This window comes from Mus musculus, chromosome 6 (genome assembly GCF_000001635.26).
Source record: "Mus musculus strain C57BL/6J chromosome 6, GRCm38.p6 C57BL/6J".
NCBI lineage: Eukaryota > Metazoa > Chordata > Mammalia > Rodentia > Muridae > Mus > Mus musculus.
In genome coordinates this window covers 99,220,949-99,242,313 of record NC_000072.6, presented here as the reverse complement: position 1 = coordinate 99,242,313, position 21,365 = coordinate 99,220,949, and the positions used below count along the sequence as shown (strand labels likewise).

The following is a 21,365-nucleotide window of genomic DNA, read 5'->3' as shown; positions in this document are numbered from 1 at the left end:
TGGATGAACGACAGTGGATGCACATGTTCTGTGTTGGTACAGGTTGTGTCATGTTGAACTGAGCACAGAAGTATGGGGGCGGGGGTTCGCAGAGACAGAGTCACAGGCTGAGCTTGTGTGCATGTGATAGAAAGTATGATGGTCACATTTGCATCTTGGGAAGATCACGCTGAAATATTAAATATACACAAATGGGAAGAGGGTGGGGACCAGCCACCAGATAAATAGTAGGCAGGCTGGGTATCCATTCTCACTACGCAGGTGAGCTTCTTTGCTTCTCTTAACTGGTGCTTTCCGAGGTGCCCTGCCACCAGTCCACTGGCTGGGAGTAGCAAGAGCTGCTCAGGGCCTTCCCTTTGGAGGCCGCAGCAAAGATGACTCCTTCTCCATGTGAATGCAACTCCATGTGGTGTTGACTCGGGGCACTCACATGGCTACATTATGCTGACAAGGTAGTTGTTGGGGGGAACAATCAGGAAGGTGCATCTGCATGCCTAGCACTTGGGGTTCTCCAGGGTGGTGAACTTTGGGTGAAAGAGGAAGTGGCTAGGCTTCTTCAGGCTAAGTTGAGACCTCGCAGTGAACCGCTTTGTACTGCCTCACATTTGTCAAAACTCATCAAGTAGCCAGCCTATACTCAAGGGCAGTAAGAAATGATATAACAGGTTGGAGAGAGTCCTTTCTTAGGTGCTTCAGGGCTAAACCTCCTCCCAGCAGCTAGGCTAATTCCTGCTTCTTCAGGCAGCTAGTCTAGTCTCAGTCTTTTTGCAGCTCAGTTTCTCTGAGGGTCTTCTGAGAAATTCAGGTTCCTCCCTATTAGAGGGACTCTTAGCTATTATTGCTTACTCTAGTAGGGAGAGTGAATCTGGTCAGTTTCAGGGACTTCCTGAAGTAGTATCTTTCTTAAGGAGCTTCCTGAAGGATGGAATGTTTCAATCTCAGAGGAAACTGTCACACAATATATACATGCTAAGAAAGTGGTTTACCATTGAATTACACCCCAAGACCTAAAAACAACAAATAAATAAATAAAGGAGAAGAAAAAAATTTTTTTGAGATACGTCTTCTCATAAGTTCCTCAGGTTGGCTTTAAACATGCTATGTAGCTCAAGAAATCCTTGGAATTACAGAACAGATGAGATCGTAGAGCTGCCCTTCCAGGTGGAGCTGAGACTACCTACCACCTGATAGATTTGGCTGTGGAAGAATAGGAGGGTTTAACCAAGCAGCCCAATGCTAGAGGGAACATGTTTCCACTGCTGTGGGCTGGCCAAGTTCAAGTACTTTAGGAGGCTGGATTAGCTCCCTCTGAGAGCTTTACAGAGTCAATATGCAGGAATCTGGAGCAGTATTGGATCTCATTTGCTACACAATAAGAATTTAGTGCATTGACTGAATGGCTGACAAAGGAAGAAAGAGGTCATGACATCCTGGAGAGGTAAAAAGACAGCCAGGCTTGTGAGGGTTCAAGACAGGGCCTGTTCCACACAGCAGCACCAGCAAGTAGGAATACAAGACACATACATGCACAAGGAACAAAATATGGCCACAGCCTAGTGCCTAAGGAAGAGATGGATGGGGCTGGAGCAGTAAGTTACTAGAACAGTGGATGACCTGATGTGGACCATAGTGTTGCTTATGGGTAGACAAGGAAGGGAAACCTATAAGAGATATTTAGAAGTTAAAATTAGACAGCAGCTTTCATCAGTAGAGTGGGATTTTTGAAGGTGAGGGAGCTGTGGAGAGTGATACCTAGATTTTGTGGTTTGTTACAATGTTGGGGAAACCTAGAACCTCATCCATGCTTGCAGATGCTCTATCACTGACCCGTGTCATAACACCTAGGCTGGTTGCCTGTCTAGATGGTGACATCTTTGTTGAGTTACTTAGGAAAGTCACACTGTGGAATAAGAAGATAATGAGATTGGGTACATCTCAGATTTTTCAGTATAGAATGCTGTATATGTATATGTATATGTATATGTATATGTATATGTATATGTATATGTCTTTATGACCAGAAAGTCCAGAGTGTCTATATTTTTACAGTAAAAGTGAGTTTGTTGACAATCCAGTGAATTGCATACATACTCAGGAAGATTTGTTGCTATTGTCTGTTCTAGTATTTTTCAGAAAACCCCTTTGCTGGAGTGCATGGAAAGAAAGTAGCTTAGAAGAGGGAATCTGGGAGACAGGCAGCAAGGCCACTGTTTTCTGGCCTCCCAGAACGGCCTGTGAGTAAATGTACACTCAGTAGTGCACTGCTCAGCTCTCCCATTTCATCAGTGGCTGTTTTGGTATTAGCCTGCATATATCCCCCAATCCTTGGCTGGTTCATTGACACTGTGTCTACCCATCCGCTGCAAATTAGTTTTGTTAAAGTACAAGTTAAAACACCAAAGTTACTATATTATTTAAAATTAAAGAATAATTGGACTGAGGAAAAACTGCCTTAAAGCGTGCCCCCAGGATATGTTGAAAGTGGGAAGGGACAAAGAAAAAATGAAGAAGGAAGAACAAGGGAACATGGTGAGAACATGGGGGACCAGCCTCCTGGGCTACGGTGCAGGATTGCTACCCTGTGTGTTACTGTGGTAACTGGCACACACAGAAGCCTAGCCTGTACCTTTGCATGTAGGTTTCTACAGCTTTCTGCTGAGCCTGTAAGATGTATTATGGCACTGAGCAAGTCAAGGGAAGTCTTTTAGAGATGCTTAGGAGTGTGCAAGAGAGATGGCCCAGCCTGTAAAAGCCCTTTCCATGAAATCCTGGTCAACCAAGTTTAATTTCCGGAACCTTGGGGAGAGAATTGACTCCCTTCGACATGCACATCCTACCCCATATACACCCCCCTCTCCCTCTCCTCCTCTCTCCCTCTCCCTCTCCTCCTCTCTCCCTCTCTCCTTCTCTCTGTCTCTCTCTCCCTCTCTCCCTCTCTCTCTCTCTCTCTCTCTCTCTCTCTCTCTCTCTCTCTCTCTCTCTCTCTCTCTCTCTCTCTCTCTCTCTCTCTCTCTCTCTCTCTCTCTCTCTCTCTCTCTCTCTCTCTCTCTCCCCCTTTCCTTCTCTCTCCCTCTCTCCCTCTCCCTCTCTCTCTCTCTCTCCCTCTTCCTCTCCCCCCCTCTTCTCACATGCGCGAACACACACACACACACACACACACACACACACACACACAGATGATAACAATAAAAGTAATAATAAAATAATAATTTTAAAAGAAAGCCTGGCTTGGTGATAAATGCCATTATTCCCAGCATTTCAGAGGCAGATACAGGCAAATCTCTGTGAGTTTGAGGCCAGTCTCAGTCTACAGAGTAAATGCCAGGATGGCCAGGTCCACATAGAGAAATTCTGCCTTAAAAACAAAACAAAAGAAAACAACAGCAACAACAAAACCCAGAGTCTTAGGAGTTAAAGGGAGCCATTTCATCTGGGTGTTCGGGTTCTCTAACACTTGACAAAGAGCTGATTTTCCAGATTTGTGCCTTCCTGGGACTTGGTTTTGGTGTTTGTGCAAGACAACTACCTGTTCACTCAACACTACCAGGTGAATGGGAGTATAATGGAAGCCTAAGCATAGGGTAGTCCAAGTGGTAAGATGAGATTGGTTTGCAGTGAGCTGTTACTCTGACTGTATTCACAAATGAGGTGGGAAACAGCAGGCTGTTACTGCTAGCACTTATGCCTGCCCTTCTGATAAAAGGCCTGGGGTCAGGAATGTAACTTGCAGTATAGTGGAAGACACAAAGAGGTTCCTCAAGTCTGTTGGTTAATTAGGGTCACTCACATGTTTACAAATACACACTGAATAACACACACACACACACACACACACACACACACACACACACACACACACAAGGGAAAATGGGTAACAGTAGTCGTTTGGCCCTGGGAAATTGGTGTGTGTTGGGTTCTTCTTCCTGTTCACCCCTCTGCTATTTTAGCTTGAACACATGCGGGAGTGTAATCCCATTTAAGAAGAGTTTCAGTGTATCTAAGAACAAACTGTTAATATCCAAAAGGGCAGCATTCTCTGCTGAAATCGATCAGATACTGGTTTTGATGATGTCTCTTTTAAATTCTTGCTTTTAGTAAAAGCGAGAATCAGATAAGATTGCTGATTGATTTCAGAACCCACTGATAAGAAACAGCCCATTCAGCTCAGATCTCGTCCTTGTGACTCCGACTGCCAGGCTTCCCTCCTGTAATGCTAATTCCTTTTGTGACCTCCATCAGTGTATCATGAAGATTTTATACGTGGATGTCCTATAAGACTCAGCCCATGCTGGCTTCAGCAAAAAAGAGACTCTCTGATGATCTAACAGTCCAGTGTATATCTGGCTCCACTTAGCCTAAGTGTTATTTGTTCTCTTCTGTCTCTGAGGCAACCCACTTTTGACAAGACTCCCTTCCATGCTGGTGAGGTGCTCTGAGGGTGGAGGTAAAGGTTACACACAGCCCCTTGCTCTAGCTCTTCAGGGATGGCCTCTTGTCTTGCACTTCAAAGGCCCATCAGTATGAATCTTGATGGGTGATGTGCCCAGAGTGTTGATTCTCCCCTTCCTCTCTCTTTTTTTCCTGTCTGCAGTGGCGTGCACATTGGAAAAACCAGAACATCTGTTATTCTGGTGTGCTATAGATCTCAGGCACCAGGGTGCATATCCTTCGGAGCTCTAGGCTGGTAGAGAAGGCAGGGGTGCCAGCAAGGAAGTACTTTGTCCTGTGCAGCACTAAACTCAACAGTAGAGGGTCAGCTCTACCTGGGAAGATGAGCAAGAGACTCTCATAGGAAGTGCCACGGAGGTGAGACTTCTCGATAAGGAGTTTCAATTCTACAGCACATGCCTTAGGAACTGATTAAAGCTTTGACAGGAAGAAATGTACACCCACAGGCACTTGAATCCTTTTTTCTCATCTTTAAATGACTTTTTCTCTATCATCTTCCCTTCCTATTTGGTAGCTGCCACCAAGACTAGACCTTCCAAGGTGTACACTGACCTCTGCACAGCAAATGAACGCAGTCTTTTGCCCCTCGCTTGGCACTTACTCATGTCTCAAGTCTCTCTTGCCAAGGTCTTGTCTGGCTTACTGTGTGTCCTTCATCATCCAGGCCCCTTTACATAGCATCAGGAGCTGTCTCCACAGACAGACATTGTCATCAGAAATTCTGTTCCCAGGAAATAATGGAGGCTGTATTTAAGGAGGGCTGGACAGGGTGGCTTGGATGGGGAATATCAGTCCCCTGCCCTGCTAGAAGACAGCAATCCCAGACTCTTGAACTTGACAACGGTGCCAGGGCTAGGAGAGGGAAGGAAGCAGCTTGATTTATGGCTAAGGTAGGCACGAGGCACGGTGAGCGCCTGGGTTGGTATTACAGGTTGGTATTACTTTGTCCTGTGCAACACCAGACCCAACGGAGTTGAAGTAAAGGGTCAGCTCTGCCTGGGAAAAAAAAATCAAATGTGATTACTGTAGTATTAGGGTCAGATGACACTGTCACACAAGCGGACGTGTAGGAAGGAGGACAGGTGCAAGTGGAGAGAAAATGACCATATGATTGCCACTTAGACTTCTGCCTTCCCGGCATCTCATTGCAAATACTTTTTGGAGTCCAAGAAATCATTCCTCATGCAGTGCTGACATTTGAGCTCCTAGGTAGGTCACAGGGACACATGCAGTCAGGAGTATGTGCAAGCTACCTCTGGGGTTCTTTGTGCACCTAAGCTGACTGAGTGGTAGAGAGGGAGGAGGGTCCATGTGTAGGTGTGACACCAGTGTCTGTGTCAGCGGGAAGGAAGGAGGCCCCTCTGGGGACAATGTAAAGCAGTGTCCTTTCAACATGCTCTGTGTCTTCCAGCCCAGGGATACCAGGGCCCCAATGTCCTTGTCTTCAGGTCAGAAATTAAGTTAGACCGGAGCCTTTCTGAAGTGGATTATACCTCCAAAGCAGTGGTTCTCAACCTAGGCTCTGACCCCTTGTAGGGTTTGCATATCAGATGTCTTGTATATCAGATATTTACATTATAGTTTATAGCAGTAGCAAAATTACAATTATGAAGCAGCAGTGAAAATAATTTTCTGGTTGGGGGTTCACCATACCATGAGGAACCTTATTAAAGGGTCATAGTATTAGGCAGGTTGAGAACCAGTGATCTAAAGTTTCAGCAGAAACATAGAGACGAATTGTGTGAGATCCAAGGATTTCTAACTCCAGTCAGAAAAGGGAAGCCAGTCGGGTGATCCTTCAGGGAGGACCAGCGCCTTGATCCCAGGCAGTCACCAGAAGCGGATAGTATCAGGGTCTTCTCTTTCTAGCACAACAATTTGAGCTCAGGTCGTGAATAGCACTGTCAGAATGGACTGAGAGAGACATTTCTAGTTAGAGACTTCCAGTGAGAAGAAATATAGCTGTAGGAGGCGGGCATGGAAGCTTGCAGGTCTCTGCTGTTACAGCGGAGGCTCTTATCTCTTGACTGCGCCCACTCAGTATTCAATGTGGGATTAGTTCTGGCACTCCCCACAACCATACACAAATCTAAGCATGCTCGAGTGTGGTGTTTGTAACCTACAGCGCAATCCTCTTATGTGCCGTAAGTTGTCCCTAGCCTGAGTAGCACATTCTACAATCCAAGGCTGTACAAACATCTGCCCTACTGTATTTTTACGGGATAAGGATCAGGAAAAAGCACATGTGTGTTCACTACAAATACAGTTTTTTTTTTTTCCTCAAATATTTTTGGCTTAAGGACTGTGTTGATAGGGCTCCAAACTATGGTAAGGATTGGGCTGGTTTTGCTCGCTGTTGCTGTAGCTAGCCCTATACAGAGCCCTACAGGGACTGTAAAGTTGATCTGCCTTACTATAGGCCGAGTGTTGGCAAGCGCAAGTCACATAAAGTTTTCTGTTTTCATTGTTATGTAGGCTTTCTCCAGCAGCCTGTTCATCTTTTGCTGTACATTTTGGTGGCGTTAGTTATCCTCCTCGTTCATTCTGTATGTGTAGGACACTGCCTTGTTCACAGGTTTTCATGTGGGAGGGTGGTTGTGCCTCATTTCAAGTTACCCTAAAGTCCCACTGAATGGAGCTGCCCTCTGTGAATCTTTCGCATTCTCCGCTTAACAGTCTGGGATGGGTGCTTCGTGATTGATAGCTTCTCCGTGGAGACCTAGAAGCGTCTATGAGTGCAAGGATGGTGCATTGCATTTGTTCTTCTCTCCTGCCAGAAGCGTGCACATAGTAGGTCCCCTCGCTTTCTATAAACATCAGTTGTAACAGTTCAGCCACTCTGGAAGGCACTGCTGCCCTGGCATTAAGAATGCTTTGGGCCTGAGCCTGTTGCAGACACATCCACCTGTGTGCATTTCCTATTAGCTTTTTCTTCTTTGTCGCTCTGTTTTTTTTCAGTACGTGAGTAGGCTCTGTTCCTCTGTGCGAAGCAGCAGGCATCTTCAGTGGATAGAATGTCGTATCCACATGTGGAGCATAGCCCAGGAGATAACCACGTGTACCAGTGATGGGTCAGTAGCTTCTATTACATGCGGAGTTCTCTGATCAGAGGGATTAAGCTTTATTGATATGTTCAAAAGTAGTGTATTTGGGCCAAACTCTGGGCTGGATGAAGGTATGTTTTGATGCTGTCTAGGTTGAGAGCTTTGGGTTGTTCCCTCTCCCCCCTCCTCTGCTTTTTCGGAAGTTCCAGGGTTAGAATACATTTTCTCTTCAGTTCATATTTTCAAGGGGTTACCCCAGGATTTGTGAGCAGTATTTTCTTTTTCAAATAGAGTCACATTTGCTTCCTGAACTCTTTCGGAAACATTTGTTCCTTCTTCCTGTCCTGTCTCCTCCACTCATCTTTACCTAGAGAAGATTCCGAGATGTGCTTCTGATAAAAAGAGGCGTTTAAATGGGGGGGGGTGCAGCAGAATTATTGCTTCAGAGCATACACTGGGGGTGAAACTTGCCTAATGGCATAATAATTGACTTTTTTTTCTTTTTTTTTTTACCCCCTATCACTTTAGAATACCTTACATACTTCAACAAGAGCCCTAAATGTACCTGACAAAGCAGGAAAATGTAGCTAGCACCTCTCCAGCTTCCCGCCTCATCTTGGTGTTTTCCCAAGTGATCCGCTGGGAGATGATTTCTGCTTGGTGTTAACCAAGAACCTCCAGGTCATCGCACACTGGCCCTGCCTCTCACGGAGGTCGTGTCTCCAGATAAAATTCTCTCTTATTTAACACGGAATTTCTGTTCATTTTAAGTACAAATTCTTTGCATGATACTTTTCATGCTTATTTTGGTTTCCTCTTGGGTATAAGTCTTTATTTGGTGCCTCCTCTCTTCTGTGGTGGGATTGACTTCTTAGGGCAAATGAGGATTTCAGAGGTAATTAAACCCCATTTTTGATCTGCTTTTACAGTTGCCCAGCCCCAGTGACACAGATTTTTAAAAAAGAAATGTTTTTGGCACCTCACATGTGGCGCTGTGGTCCGCCTTGTCTTAGAGGCACATCAGTTTTGCGCGTCAATATTAACAATTCAAACACCCTGAAATGCTAATAGCACTAGTAAGCTTTTAATTCCATGGAATTTATTGCTCGCTGTATTTCCATGAATTTATAACGCTTTGATTCTTAAGAGCCCCATTTAATCAGTTTTGCCTGGCACCGCACATAATAAACAACTTGCTGGTGAAAAAAGTGCCACTTGGGGGAGGCTGCTAACAATGAAGTTAAATGCTTCTGCCACTAGCAGTTTCTGTGCCGTATTTTTCATGAGCTGTAATGTACTTTGCTGGCTTTGGAGCGGTGGTTAAACACAGCGACAGAACTGAGCCCACTCCGACACTCCGAGCTGGGTCTCCAATAGGTGTTTCTGCAAAAAGCACAGGAGAAATCTATGCTTTTAGCCCCCTTCTTATTCTCCCTTCTCCTTTAGCTTAATGGCTTCTAATACTTTTTCATTATCTTTACCTTAATCTTTTAGTGTATGATTTATGGACTAGATTGGAGAGTGATATTAGTGGGCAAAAACAGTCATTAGAGGCTGTTAAGGAACATTTGTTGTTTATTTGGCGGCCTGTCTATAAAAGTACACATGATGGCCCTAATAGCAAAATATCAAATTATCAAGTGCTTTAAAGCAGAAAATGTCATTTGTTTCTCAAAACTGCACCAACTTTATATAATTGCCCTTTTAATTATCCCTAGTGGCCCATGAAATTTGCAAAATAGAGCATCAAAGGTTTGATTTACTTACATGTTGCACTTTGGCGGGATTCTTAATGAATATTGTTTAGCCCTAATGCTGGGATGAAATTTGTTTATGGTGAGGAATGGACTGCTAGGGGTGGGGGCAGGGGCATAGTCATAAAACCGCATCAATGGGGTTTCTGAGGATGAAGCAAAATGGCTATATTCTTGGACCTAACATTTTGAAAATTCCATTTTATGATGGAATTTTATTACTAATTCCGCTCTAAATGAATAGTCGCTAAGTTTGCTGCCCCCCTCCCTTTCCCCTGCTTAGGTAAGCAGTCTTGCCATCGCTTTCCTGGGGACCAAGACTAGTCATTTGTTTGTTTCCTGGCAGTTTCCCATCTGGGTCACCTGGCTCTTCAGAAATGGAGTCTCCAAGCTGAGCAGGGTCTCTAAAAGCTTTAGGACTGTCTTTGGGGGGGGGGGGTGCTTTCTACCTCAGGCAGGGAGTCTCCTAGCATCCCCTGAGCTGAGCGTGCAGCTTGCATTTGAGGATTCCTGGAAGCGTCCCCTGCTGTCTTCCTAGAAGTTTTATGAGCACTGTTGTCTGTGGTGAAGAAGAAGCAAGACGTCTGAGTCTCTGTGAACCCAGGAGGGGGCTTCTGGGAGAGACAGCTGGGGAATGAGTTTCCATCCCTCTGCCTCTGGTTACTGTCCTAGATATTTGTCTTCCTTCCTCGGAGGTGAAATGTGGGCCTACACCTTGGTTGATGAGAGAGGCGGTGATACAGGCTGGTGATAGCGAGACCCTAGGCTTGATTGCGGGCTGGCTCACCCGGTACAGGAAGCGCACTGCTTCTTGCTGATAGAAATATTCAATAATCCTGGACTGGAGGTGGCCACTGTGGAACATCATTTGTTCAGCACCTCAGGGTTGACAGGACACCGCTGATAACCACCCGTTGGGTGTGGCATGCCTCCTTGCATTTTCCTGGTCCTGTGATGAGAATGTCAGGAGGGACAGAATCAAGGGACTGACAAAAGTCCTTAAGATTACCTCTCTCATTTCCCTTTATCTACCTGCCCTGTCACTCCGTGGAAAGGGCAGAAGTGACTTGTCTCCACAAAACCCTGTTGGTTGTTGCCTGGTAACTTGTTCCTCTCATTGATATTACAGAGATTGTTTCCACTCACCATCTCCACTCAGGTCCCGAGCTCAGAGCTCATCCATCGTGCTTTGAGGATTTCCTCGTTACACCCTGGTCCTTTGTTCCCGCTCCTTTGAGGTTTACAATCTCCCTTGGGAGCTCTGGAGTCACATTTGTCAAGTCTCAGGTACCTTGGGACACTGGGGCTCAGTCTTCACCATGTGGCTGCACCTGACATTGACAATTATTTCCTTCCTCTAACGTCTGAGAACAATTTCAAAGCTGAAATAACTTAAAAATCATTAACAAAGGGATGGTTTTATCAAGTTTGGAGCCCTGTCTATCAGAAGTGAGAATATTTGCCTGGCTCAGCCCCTTTTGTCTTGCATCATTTTGCAGACCTACATCCCCACCCTTTACCAGTGTCTTTCCCAAATTGTGTTTCTGAATTTTCACTATAAGACCTTGCCCTTCTTGCTATAGTAGTCCCTTCTGTAGCCCTCCACATCGGCAGAGTGACTCCTACCTGCCTGCCTGCCATGTTCACTTCCCATGAGCACAGTTGCAGACAGAGTTATAATGAAGTCTTTTTTTGTTTGTTTGTTTTGTTTTGTTTTGTTTTTTGTTTTGTTTTTGCTTTTTTGTTTTTCAAGACAGGGTTTCTCTGTGTAAGCCTGTCTGTCCTGGAACTCACTCTGTAGACCAGGGTGGCCTCGAACTCAGAAATCTGCCTGCCTCTGCCTTCCAAGTGCTGGGATTAAAGGCATGCGCCACCACTGCCCGGACAGAGTTATAATGAAGTGTTCAAATGCTACTTGCTGCTCGGCATCTTTCTGTGGCCACTATGGTACCTCAAGATCTCTCAGACCCTTACCCCTGCATTCTTTCCTAGGGCTTTATTTCCTATGTTGTATGCATTCTCTTCCATCTGAATCAACTATGTCTCTCTAGTATCAAATCTTTCTCCTTTTTCACATCCACCAGTGAAAAGAAGATCACTTAGAAATCAGACAACCCGAGTTATTTCGAGTTCTTCCAGGCTTGGGACTCATGAAGGTACACTGTAAAGACAAAACTTATTTATAAAGTTTACGTCACTTTCTTGTTGTTTAATCGAAGTAGGCTAATGTTTTCACCAGCACCCCTATACGTGTAGTAGTATAACATGACTCACTGCCCTTTTTGTATGTATATATGTCTGTTTGCATGTTTGTGGGTACGCATGTCTGTGTGTGTCTAAGGGCCAAAAATCAACCTTGGATGTTGTGTCTCAGTTGCCAGCCAAGTTAATTTGGATGCGTTGTATGCTAACCTGGCCAGTGAGTCCCAGGGAATCTACCTGCCCCTGCCTCCTCAGCCTTGGTCTTTCAAATGCATACCATTAGGTCTGCTTTTGTGGGGTTTCCTCTGCTGGAATTTATGGCGTGTGCCTCTTAAGGCAAGCCCTTTGCAGATGGAGCTACCTTCCTACTTACTGTTAATTGGGATGTTACATGGTTAGAAGTCCTAGGGTTAGCTCTTCAGCTGCAAATTCTGTGATGGAGAATTCAGCTTAATCCTACCATTGTGTACCTGCAGTTGCAGGTTAATTTTGATTTGGAAAGGGCCAAAATTGTGACATATTCCAAAACTCCCATTGTTGTGGGTTACTGGTTAATAATGAGTTTCATACCCATCTCTAAGGCTGCCACATTTCCAGGCACCTCTTCTGCCTTGGACTATACAGCCTGCAACAAATGCCCCCCTGTGTACAACATGAACATACCAGATGTTGGTCCCAGAACTGGGCACTACCCTTGAACTCTATGCTTAGATAGCTGGAGATGAAACTGGAGTCATTTCTTCTCTATGACCTTTTGCACTTTGCGGCTTGTTCTTTACTTCTGGGGCCCCCTCTCTTTCCCAGGAAACTGGGAAGTGCATTCCTTCCTTTTGATGACCGAACTGGCACTTTGGTCTCTGACTTCCCTTCCCCTCTATGGTTCTGATGAGAGTTGGCTTCTGATGTTTGCCACTTTGTCCGATGCTCTTATTCTGGTAACTCCAGCTCCTGGGCGCCTAGTCACTATACAATCTACCATATCATTTGTAAGCTCATAGGCTACTGGCTCCATGGCTGGCCAGGGAAGCTTGAGCCTATTCCTGACCTGCTGTGTCTCATGTTTTCCATTCTGTCTCTTTGTTCGTGAGAGAGAGAGAGAATATACCCAGCCATCTAGAGGCGTGGCCAGCTTGTCTCCTTCCTGACTTCTCTTGCAGGATAGAGTTTTCTTTCTGGATCCAAGGCTTGGAAGGTGAAGTAGTAGTAGCTTTGTCCTATCCGGTCACGAGATTGCGTCAGGGTTTATTAATGGAGACTTCGGAACTCAGCTCTGTTTTGTGTTTTTCTCTGCTGTCTGTTTTGACACAGAGCAGTCAGAATCCTCATGGCCCTGTTCTTCAGCTTCTGCCTTTGACTTCTCTTCGGATCACCTGTGGCAAGGCCTGGCATGGCACCCAGTGTTCAGGAAGACTGGCACTTGCTGTTGCTTTCATTTAGTGCTGTTCGTAGACCCAAGGGAAATAGAGAAGTTTCTTGAGATTAAAGACAAGAACGGAGAATTTGTTTTTTATTTCTGTCTCCATCACCAGTCCCTGTCAAATACCTGGAGCTTCCGTTCTACAGGGCAGAGGTAGGCTTGCTATGAGGCTCAAAGAAGCAGCTTTGGGATACGTAAGCATGCCAGCTCTAGAACCTAGTGAGCTGTGCCAGGCATGCTAGCACCCACCTAGAATAATAGCCCTTGGTAGGAGGACCTCAAGTTCAGGGCCAATTTGGATGACATTGACACTCACAGTTCCTCATGCCTGCCTGAATCCAATGGCCCGCATCTGCAACTGGCTTGGCACTTTTCTAACTCTGTAATCTTGTGCAAGCAACCTGCCTTGGGACCCTTCTTCCTCATCTGGAAAATAGGGACATCATAGCCACTTAAAAAAAGGTTACTGTGAGAATGAAATTCAGCCGTGGATATAAAATCAATAGAACAGAGCATCGCTCACAGCGAGCACTCAACAAATGGTAGGGTTGTTTTTTATAGTCCTTGGAGTTCTGAATAAAATACAGTTATCAATCATACGGTTCTGTGGCTCCCGCTTCTCCCCCTGCACCACAGAGAAATAACTACTGGATCAGCAGCTTGGTGCTTTGAAATCCAGAGCTGATGGCTTTGACAGGAGTGAATGCAACATCCCTGTCCCATCAGTACGGTGTGCAGTCCAAAAGCCCAATTGGGATGAGGGACAGCTGCCAAGACAATTAGGGAATCCAGTCAGATCCTCATTTCGCCTTGTTGCTGGGGCTCCTCAGCTTCAGCCTTGTGCATGTTGCCATCCCTGGCTCTCCAGGCCCAGTGTCGAGCCTTTTCTGGGTCTTGCGTTTCTCATCCTCATTTGACTGAACTTTGGAATTAGGAATTTCACATTTGTTGGCAATTTACCATAAATATTTCATGGGCCCTGGGAATTGATGTGTTTTGAAAAAACATCATCTCTGTTTAGCTTTTCAGTCCAGGGCAAGTCTCCAAACATTAAGTATCCATGATAAGGCTGAAAGTATTGGGGGCAGGGGTCTGATCTTGTGGTCCCAATATAAAATGACTAAAAATTTTGCTCTTCTTTCTTTATAGATGCACAAATGCCTCCCTGTATAGAATTCTTCTAAATTTATAAATTGAAGTCATATGGAAATGCTGAATTCACCAAACAAGATTGTTCTGGGTTAGTTAGCTTTCTGATTAGAATGACCAAAATCCCCAAGAGGAAAAACCTATTTGGGCTCATGGTTTCCAAGAGTGCGCAGCTCATAGTTGCTTGGCTTCATGTACTTGGCCAGAGCATCATGGTGCAAGAGTCTGTCTGTCTGTCTGCCTTCCTTCTTTTCAAAAGATTTATTTACCTATTTTATGTGTGTGAGCACACTATCACTGTCTTCAGACACACAAGAAGTGAGCATCTAACCCTATTCCAGATGGTTATGAACCAACATGTGGTTGCTGGGAATTGAACTGAGGACCTAGAGAAGGGCAGTCAGTGCTCTTAACCCCTGAGTCATCTCTCCAACCCTCAGGAGTTTCTTTACCTCATAGTAGAAAGGAAGGAGCAGAGAGAAAGAGAGAGAGAGACAGACAGACAGACAGAAAGAGAGGGACAGAAGCAATTGCTACAGACCTGACTTCAGTGGCCTACTTCCTCCAATAAGGGTCTAGCTCCTAAATTTTCTAGAACAATCTCACATTGCATCATTTGTTGGGGACCAAGCTTCCAATGTGTGCTTTTGCATTGGGATGAAGGCATTTGATTTCTAAACCATAGCAGGCATTCTCCTAGATGCTGAGTCTCCTTTGAGTACAACCAGCCATGGTTATGTGATAGTTTGGCCATGGCCCTGTGTGGAGACACAGCCTGCACTCAGGAATAGCTTCTGTATGATAAAGTTGGGAAGCTGGACAGGGGGAGAGACTTTTTGTAAGGGCACAGGTAAGCATCACACTTTAGGAGACAACCTCTCACACTCCTCCAGATTGGATTAGGTCCCTGGTCGTATGTTTAGATAGTGGCATGGATTTTCCTCTGGTACTCACCATTAGGACTGATTATTTTTGAAGCTTCTCTGTTCTTGTGTGAATGTCCACAGAGTTTGTAAGTTTCTCAAAGGTCAGTTCTGTATCCACTCCTGAATGTCATTTAGCACATCTCAGGGCATCTGGTACCTGTAGAAGTTGATATTAATATTTACTAACACTCATTGGGAAGAAAAATTATACATTTTTATTCCTTTTTCTCAATTTCTTTTATGTTTTCAATCATGCATGTCCTCTATGCACATATACATAGTTGCATGTGCTTTTGGAGGTTCACCTTCGGTGGCCTTCCTTAGGTGCCACCCACCTTGTATTTTGAGATGGACCTATTTCACAGTGATCTTAGGGTTCTTTGATTACCAAGGATCTGTTTGCCTCTGCTTCTGCCTCCCAACTGCTGGAATTGCAAGCACTCATTAGTATACTTGGCTTTTTTACGGGAGGTTTTAGCATCAAACTCAGGTCCTCTTACTTGGACGGCCAGCCCGATGACAACTGAACTGTCTCCTTAGCCCCTTTGCCTATAGGACATTTCCAGGAAGAGCTGTGTTTCAGTTAGGATGGAGTTTGCCCTCATTGATCAGAAACCTGACTGTAGTGATTTACTATAAGGAATGGAGATTTCTGTTTCATTGTGGGTAGGGCAGTAAAACTAGAACTGATAGTGACTATTTCAGGCATCACGGGCTATATATGCTGCCTGTCTCAATTACCCAGCTGTGCTTTGGGGGCACACAAACAACTACAGATTATGGTACTATAAATAGCATAGCTGTTTTTAGTTGAATGTCTTTAAAATGGACTCCACGCTTGGCTCTTGATGTGTGACTTTCATAGCTATACCATTTGGAAGGGGGTGTTCTGGAACACTGTCTTCCAGGCCAACATGTCAAGTGGTCTTTTCTGAACTATGATTGGCCACAGGAGACTCAGACAAGATTAATTCTTTTATAATTAATTAATTGATTGATTAATGCTGCTCATTTATTTTCTGCTCTGGAGATGGAACTCATGAAGCCTTGCTCTCCCCAAGGTTTTGTAGACAGTTAATGGTTGCTAGGGGGTGGGGCTTTTAAGGCCACTCCCCTCCCCAAGGTTTTTTAGACAGTTAATGGTTGCTGCACTGAAGGGTTCATGCAATGCCCATCCCTCCTCTGGGGGTTTCTAGGCAGTTAACAGCTGCAGCATAGGACAAAGATGTCTTCCACAGGTGTCTAGCCCTCTCTAAATTGCCACTGCCTCTGTAAGCTCAGTAAAACTCCCTGATTCACGGAGCTACCTGAAGTGGAATCATTCCTTTGTTTCTGTTGTCAATGGCTTAGACATTTTTGTCCTTTTCAGACACTGAGCTTTATCTTGGATGTTGTCCACATACCACCTTTAAGTTGTGATTTTTGTTTTCTTGGTATCAAAGTGGCCCCTTGTCTATCACAACATCAAAGGTGCCTTCTAGGTAGGGGAGAGGTGAAAGAACAAAGAAGGAAGGATAAATGGGCTTCTCTCCAGATTTTGCTTCATTCCTTAAACAAAATGGACTTTACTAAATCTGTCTTCAAAACTATGCAAGGCTGCTCTTCCTATTGGTGCCTGCCTATATTTCCTTAGCCAAGGATGTGTGGCAGCATTGTGACCAAGCCCTTTGCTGCTGATGTTTCAGTAGTGCTCACTGCTACCCAAGCAGAATTGGGTTTGGTGCGGAGGCAAGCTTGGTAGTCTTCTGCCTACAAAGACTTCTCGATTGAAGTCATTGCATTATATATCCAGTGAGTGTGGCACTAGGTAAGCGACTTTTCTATATTTAGTTTCATGTGTGGGCACTATTTCCATGACTTTGGCCTCACATTTCTCCCCTTTAAAATGAAAATAACTAGCATTTATTTGTGGAGCCTAGAGGGGAAAGCACAGCTTAGAAAGGTGTTTGGACCCTTTGGCCCTGTCAGCGCGTGAGGAATGCTCCTTCATGGATACATGCCTTCTATGTTCCAATGATGGTTTCATTTCCACTTCATCTTTCTAATAGATATGTGTGTATTCAAAGTAGAAGAAGGGGAAGCCTATAAGAAGTTCTGGGACTAATCCAAGATGTGAGGGGAGAGTGGAAGCATTTTCTTTGTAGACATGATCTCTCTCTCAGATTTTGAACAGTTTCAAATGGACCCCAGCCCTAAGTTTGAGGTACGCAACAATGCAACAATACAATATTGGGAGCCAGCCTCACAAATGCTATGCCAGATCCTCCCAGCAGCTATTGAAATTGCCAGCCATCCAGTTCTGCAAGCTGTTTTATTATTCTGTTTTCATTTGTAAGCATGTGCAAATCCCAGGGTTGATATTATACTGGACAGAGATGCTGGCTAGCAAAGGTGGTGTCACGTCTGTGTAGAGACTGTGGCATCAAATACAGTGTTTCTCGGCTTACAACAGTCTACAGAAAGAAGTTTTCTGGATTGCAGGTAGTGGAAAATATTGTTTGAGATACTCTTTACTGAGTCACTCCATATGTGGGAGGGTTATGTATGCATGTGAATACATGTGTATCTGTATCATATGTATATATGTAGTGATGTGTGTAGTGTACCTTCATGTTAATATGAATGTGAGTGTTTGAAAGGTGTGGATATAGTCATATGAACATACTAATGTTCAGGCATCTGCGTGCATTTGTATGTGCAAGCCAGGAGATGGTATTTCCAGTCAGCACTTATTTTGAGTCAGGGTCTAATAGAACTCACAGATTTGGTTAGACTAAGTGGAGCACTGACCAGATCTTGCCTCTAGTCCCCAGAACTGAGATTATCGATGCACACTATGACACCCCTCCCCCCCCTTTCACAAGGGGCCTGGGGATCTGAGCCCATGCTGTCATGTACACATTCAGCAACTTACAGTCTGAGCCATCTCAGCAGCCTCAAGTGCTCCTGATTCTAAATGAATCTCATTTGGGGTCCCCTGATCGCCTCTACCCCGTTAATCAGACATCTTTGGCCACTGTTTGCCAAGATTAGTCATTTTGCAAATGGTATCTTCTAGCCACCCCCAAGAAGCAGGCTGGAGGTTTGCTGGATTAGGTCAGGAGAGAAACACATTACTGTGAAAACAAGCAGGAGGTTTATTTCTACAACCAGTTGCTGTGGTAGAGTAACCATCTAAGTGTCATTTTCAAAAAGCAAAGGCAAGCCTCAAATTAGCAGAGAGCCCCAGCGGAAATCTCTTCTCCAAATCCATTACGCAGGAGATGAGCTGGGTAAACACAGAGACTCCCATTTAGACTCTGACCCTCACTCAGCAAGGGGAGTGATTTGTTTCCCACGTTGGTTCCGTGCCCACCTTTTTGCGAACCTTTTAATTTAAAAGAGACATTGATTAATGATGCTTTTGATCCACTGAATTTTTTTTTTTTTGTTTTAAAGAGCAGCCTCATTCTTTTCTACATAAATTTCATGTTGAAAATAAACCATGGGTAGAAAAATGATATTGCTTATTTATTTCCAGGGGTGTTAGGCCTTTAACTCACTCCCTGTCCCCACTCCCTGAGAAGTGGCTGTCCTGGCCTTGATGGCCATAGAGCCACTGGAATCATGTCCTTTTGTCTGCTGAGGCTTTCCTGTCATGTCTGGCACAGTGTATGCCAGTAGTTGTATAAGGAAATGGGTGAATGAATTGGCAAATACTGAATAATTATCATATGGAGATCATTTGCAGGTGGGTATTTCTGATGCCATTTGCATGTCTTCTTATTTTTGGTAGATGACTAGTGTCTAGCCTGTGATGATTGGCCTTGTTTTGATCTTGAGATGTTACACATAAGGTTATCCATGGTGAAAGGCCTGTTCGCTTTGACCCTGTGATGGTAACCATAGAGTGGTGTCCCTGTCAGGGAGATGAGCCAGCCAAGGACTCTCAGTCACTTCAGTAGTCTGTGAAGGTTTTCACGGTCGTCATCTCGAGGAGGTGAATCCCAGTAGAACCCCACAGTTGGCTTCCCAGCCATACTGTAGCTTTCTTAGTGAGCCCCAGGTCCTAGAGAGAGAGACCTCGTCTCAGAAACCAAGGGAATAGCTCTTGTGCATTCTCACTTAGGCCTCAGTGTGAAAATAAATCCAAGAAGTAATGGAATTAAATATGTCATTTCTAGATACTGTGTTTCTTGCTTTATAACCCACCCCTGCATGTCTACATGTCATCCTTCCAAGGTGGCCCCAGTTGTCTGAGCTCCCTCCCTCCCTCCCTCCCTCCCTCCCTCCCTCCCTCCCTCCCTCCCTCCCTCCCTCCCTCCTTCCCTCCTTCCCTCCCTCCCTCTCCCTCTGTCATAGTATCTATGTTTCTGCTCTTGACATGAGCTTCTCTTTGAGATTAAGTCTTTGGTTCATCCAAATTACAAGTTACTGAAATTGGTTCAAGTGTGATGCAGTGATATTTAAATCACTAGCTTCACCCAGAGAATTTGGGAAACATGAAGGCTAAACAGATTTCATCATGAGGTGGAGAATCCTAACATGTTCATGACTTGACAAAAGTGAGCCATCCTGTAACTTCTTTAACAAAACATGACCAAGAGGGCTCTCTACTTAAGACTGAACAAACATGGGATTAGAGAGATGGCTCAGCAGACAGGAACGCTTGCTGTTCTTGCAGAGGGCCCTAGTTTGGTTCCCAGCTCCCACATCAGCTCCCAGCCTCCTGTATCTTAAATCACTCCTGATCTGAGACTCTCTTCTGGTCTCTGTGGGTACCTGCTCCCATGTGACTCACACACTATACTCAGCTACAGACACATTAAAAAAAAATACATCTTTTTGAAAGTTGAGCAGCCATAGTGCTCTCCTTTGCAGCTCTTTGTCACTCCCTGCTCACCTTTCCCGATAAGCGGGATTTCTGGATACATGGGAATGTTCGTGATTTTCTCTTCACTCTGCTTCTCCACCTTGTCCTTCATCTCCTTTCCCTATGAGTGACACCCTGAGCCACCTATTCAGCACAATTCCTTGTGATGTGGCTGTAAGGGACAGATGCCTCCTTTGACATGGACAATGTGATCAGTTGTAGGCATTTTGGGTCCATCTTAACCCTCCCTGATTACCCCCACCCCATCTATTCTTTTGCTTCATATCATTGTCTATCCTTAGACCATTTAGTCTACATATAACAAAGTGCCTTGAGGAATGGGTCCCTTAGCAGCTGGCATGGTATTCAGGCCCCTGGCAGCATCTAATCTGGGACTCGGGAGCATGATCACTTAGGCCATTCCTAAGGACTTGGTGCTGATTTAGCAAGCCATTCTGAGCCCTGCCTATATATCTTCTCTTGTAATCATCATTTTAGCCTCATGAAGGCATGCTACTACTGACTCTGTTTCACACATAGGAAAATGAAGACCCAAAGGATCAGCACTTCTGCGAGGGTGTACACATAGGTCTGTATGCTAAATCTGACCTCTCCCAGTTGCCATCAGAAGGCTTTGAATGTCCTGCACACTCCCTTGGAGAGTTCCTGCATCTTAGACTTTGCACTCCTAGGGAAGATTTTTCAGAGCTCTGGATTCACTTTGTAACTGTTATTAGCAATGGCTCTGGATCATTTAAATTCAAAGAGCACTCTGAGGTTGCAATCCCAGCTTCCTTCCTACCCTCCCACAGCCTCAGAAGTAGCCAGGCACTGTTTCTTTAGCCAACCATCTTCTTCCTCCTTTCCAGTCTTATCATTGCTTTCTGTTGAAAGCATCAACCCTTTGCCCTTGGCATGGCCCTTAAGGACTTTCATTCCCTGGTCCTAGTCTCATTTTCTCTCTGCACTCTCTTCTGCCAGGCTTATCACAAAACATAGGGGAGTCATACATGAGCCTGGCCCTCCTTCATGAGCTGGCTAAACTCAGACCTCTTTCATGCTCTGTCCTTGAACCGTTTCAGCTCACGTTATTACTTCCTTCAGATTTGAACGCCACGCCTCCTCTCTTCTCTCCTTATTACCTTCCTGCTCACCTTGAGAAGGCTTTGACATCTGTGAGGCCTCTTCACTTGAACCCAGCCTGTGTGACTCACTCCTTTGTCTGGGCTCATAAATGTGTGTTTGTATTTCATTATTACCTTTGTTCACGTCTGCTCTGTATTTTAGTGTGTTCTCTTCAGATCTGAAAGCCACACATTCTTGCCTGAAGGTTAGATCCATTTAACTTAGCTCTGTGTGCCCCAGAGTACACAGCATGGTGCCCAGGCACTTCTGGGATGTTATTAAGCAGAGATGGCAATTGTCATTTTGTTGAGGGCCCACTGCTAGGTAAAGCTAGGCCTAGTGACCTCTGATCCCAGTTACTTCAGATGCTGAGGCAGGAGGATGTCAAGTTCAAGGCCAACCTGTACAACATGGTGAGACACCGTCTCAAAATAAAGGGTTTAAAAA

The 21,365-nt window shown here is 44.9% G+C and overlaps 1 protein-coding gene and 1 long non-coding RNA gene across 22 annotated transcripts in view; one reads left to right on the top strand and one right to left on the bottom strand.

The window, feature by feature from the left end:
• The window catches only part of Foxp1 (forkhead box P1), a 597,405-nt gene that overhangs the window by 280,433 nt on the left and 295,607 nt on the right, over positions 1-21,365 (top strand). The window contains exon 3 of one of the 20 annotated variants that reach the window (XM_006505312.4): positions 7,408-7,520. The exons of the other annotated variants lie outside the window; for them this stretch is intronic. The gene's annotated coding sequence lies outside the window, so the exon portion shown is untranslated. The remainder of the gene's footprint in view (positions 1-7,407; positions 7,521-21,365) is intronic. 20 annotated transcript variants of the gene reach the window in all.
• The window catches only part of Gm52870, a 30,223-nt gene continuing 16,377 nt past the window's right edge, over positions 7,520-21,365 (bottom strand). Inside the window, exons 2-4 of one of the 2 annotated variants that reach the window (XR_003956345.1) lie at positions 14,970-15,098; positions 10,394-12,888; positions 7,520-10,196 (exon numbers count right to left, since the gene is read on the bottom strand). This is a non-coding gene — a long non-coding RNA (predicted gene, 52870). Of the gene's footprint in view, positions 12,889-14,969; positions 15,099-21,365 lie in introns of both variants that reach the window. The other variant, XR_003956344.1, reaches the window with a different exon arrangement.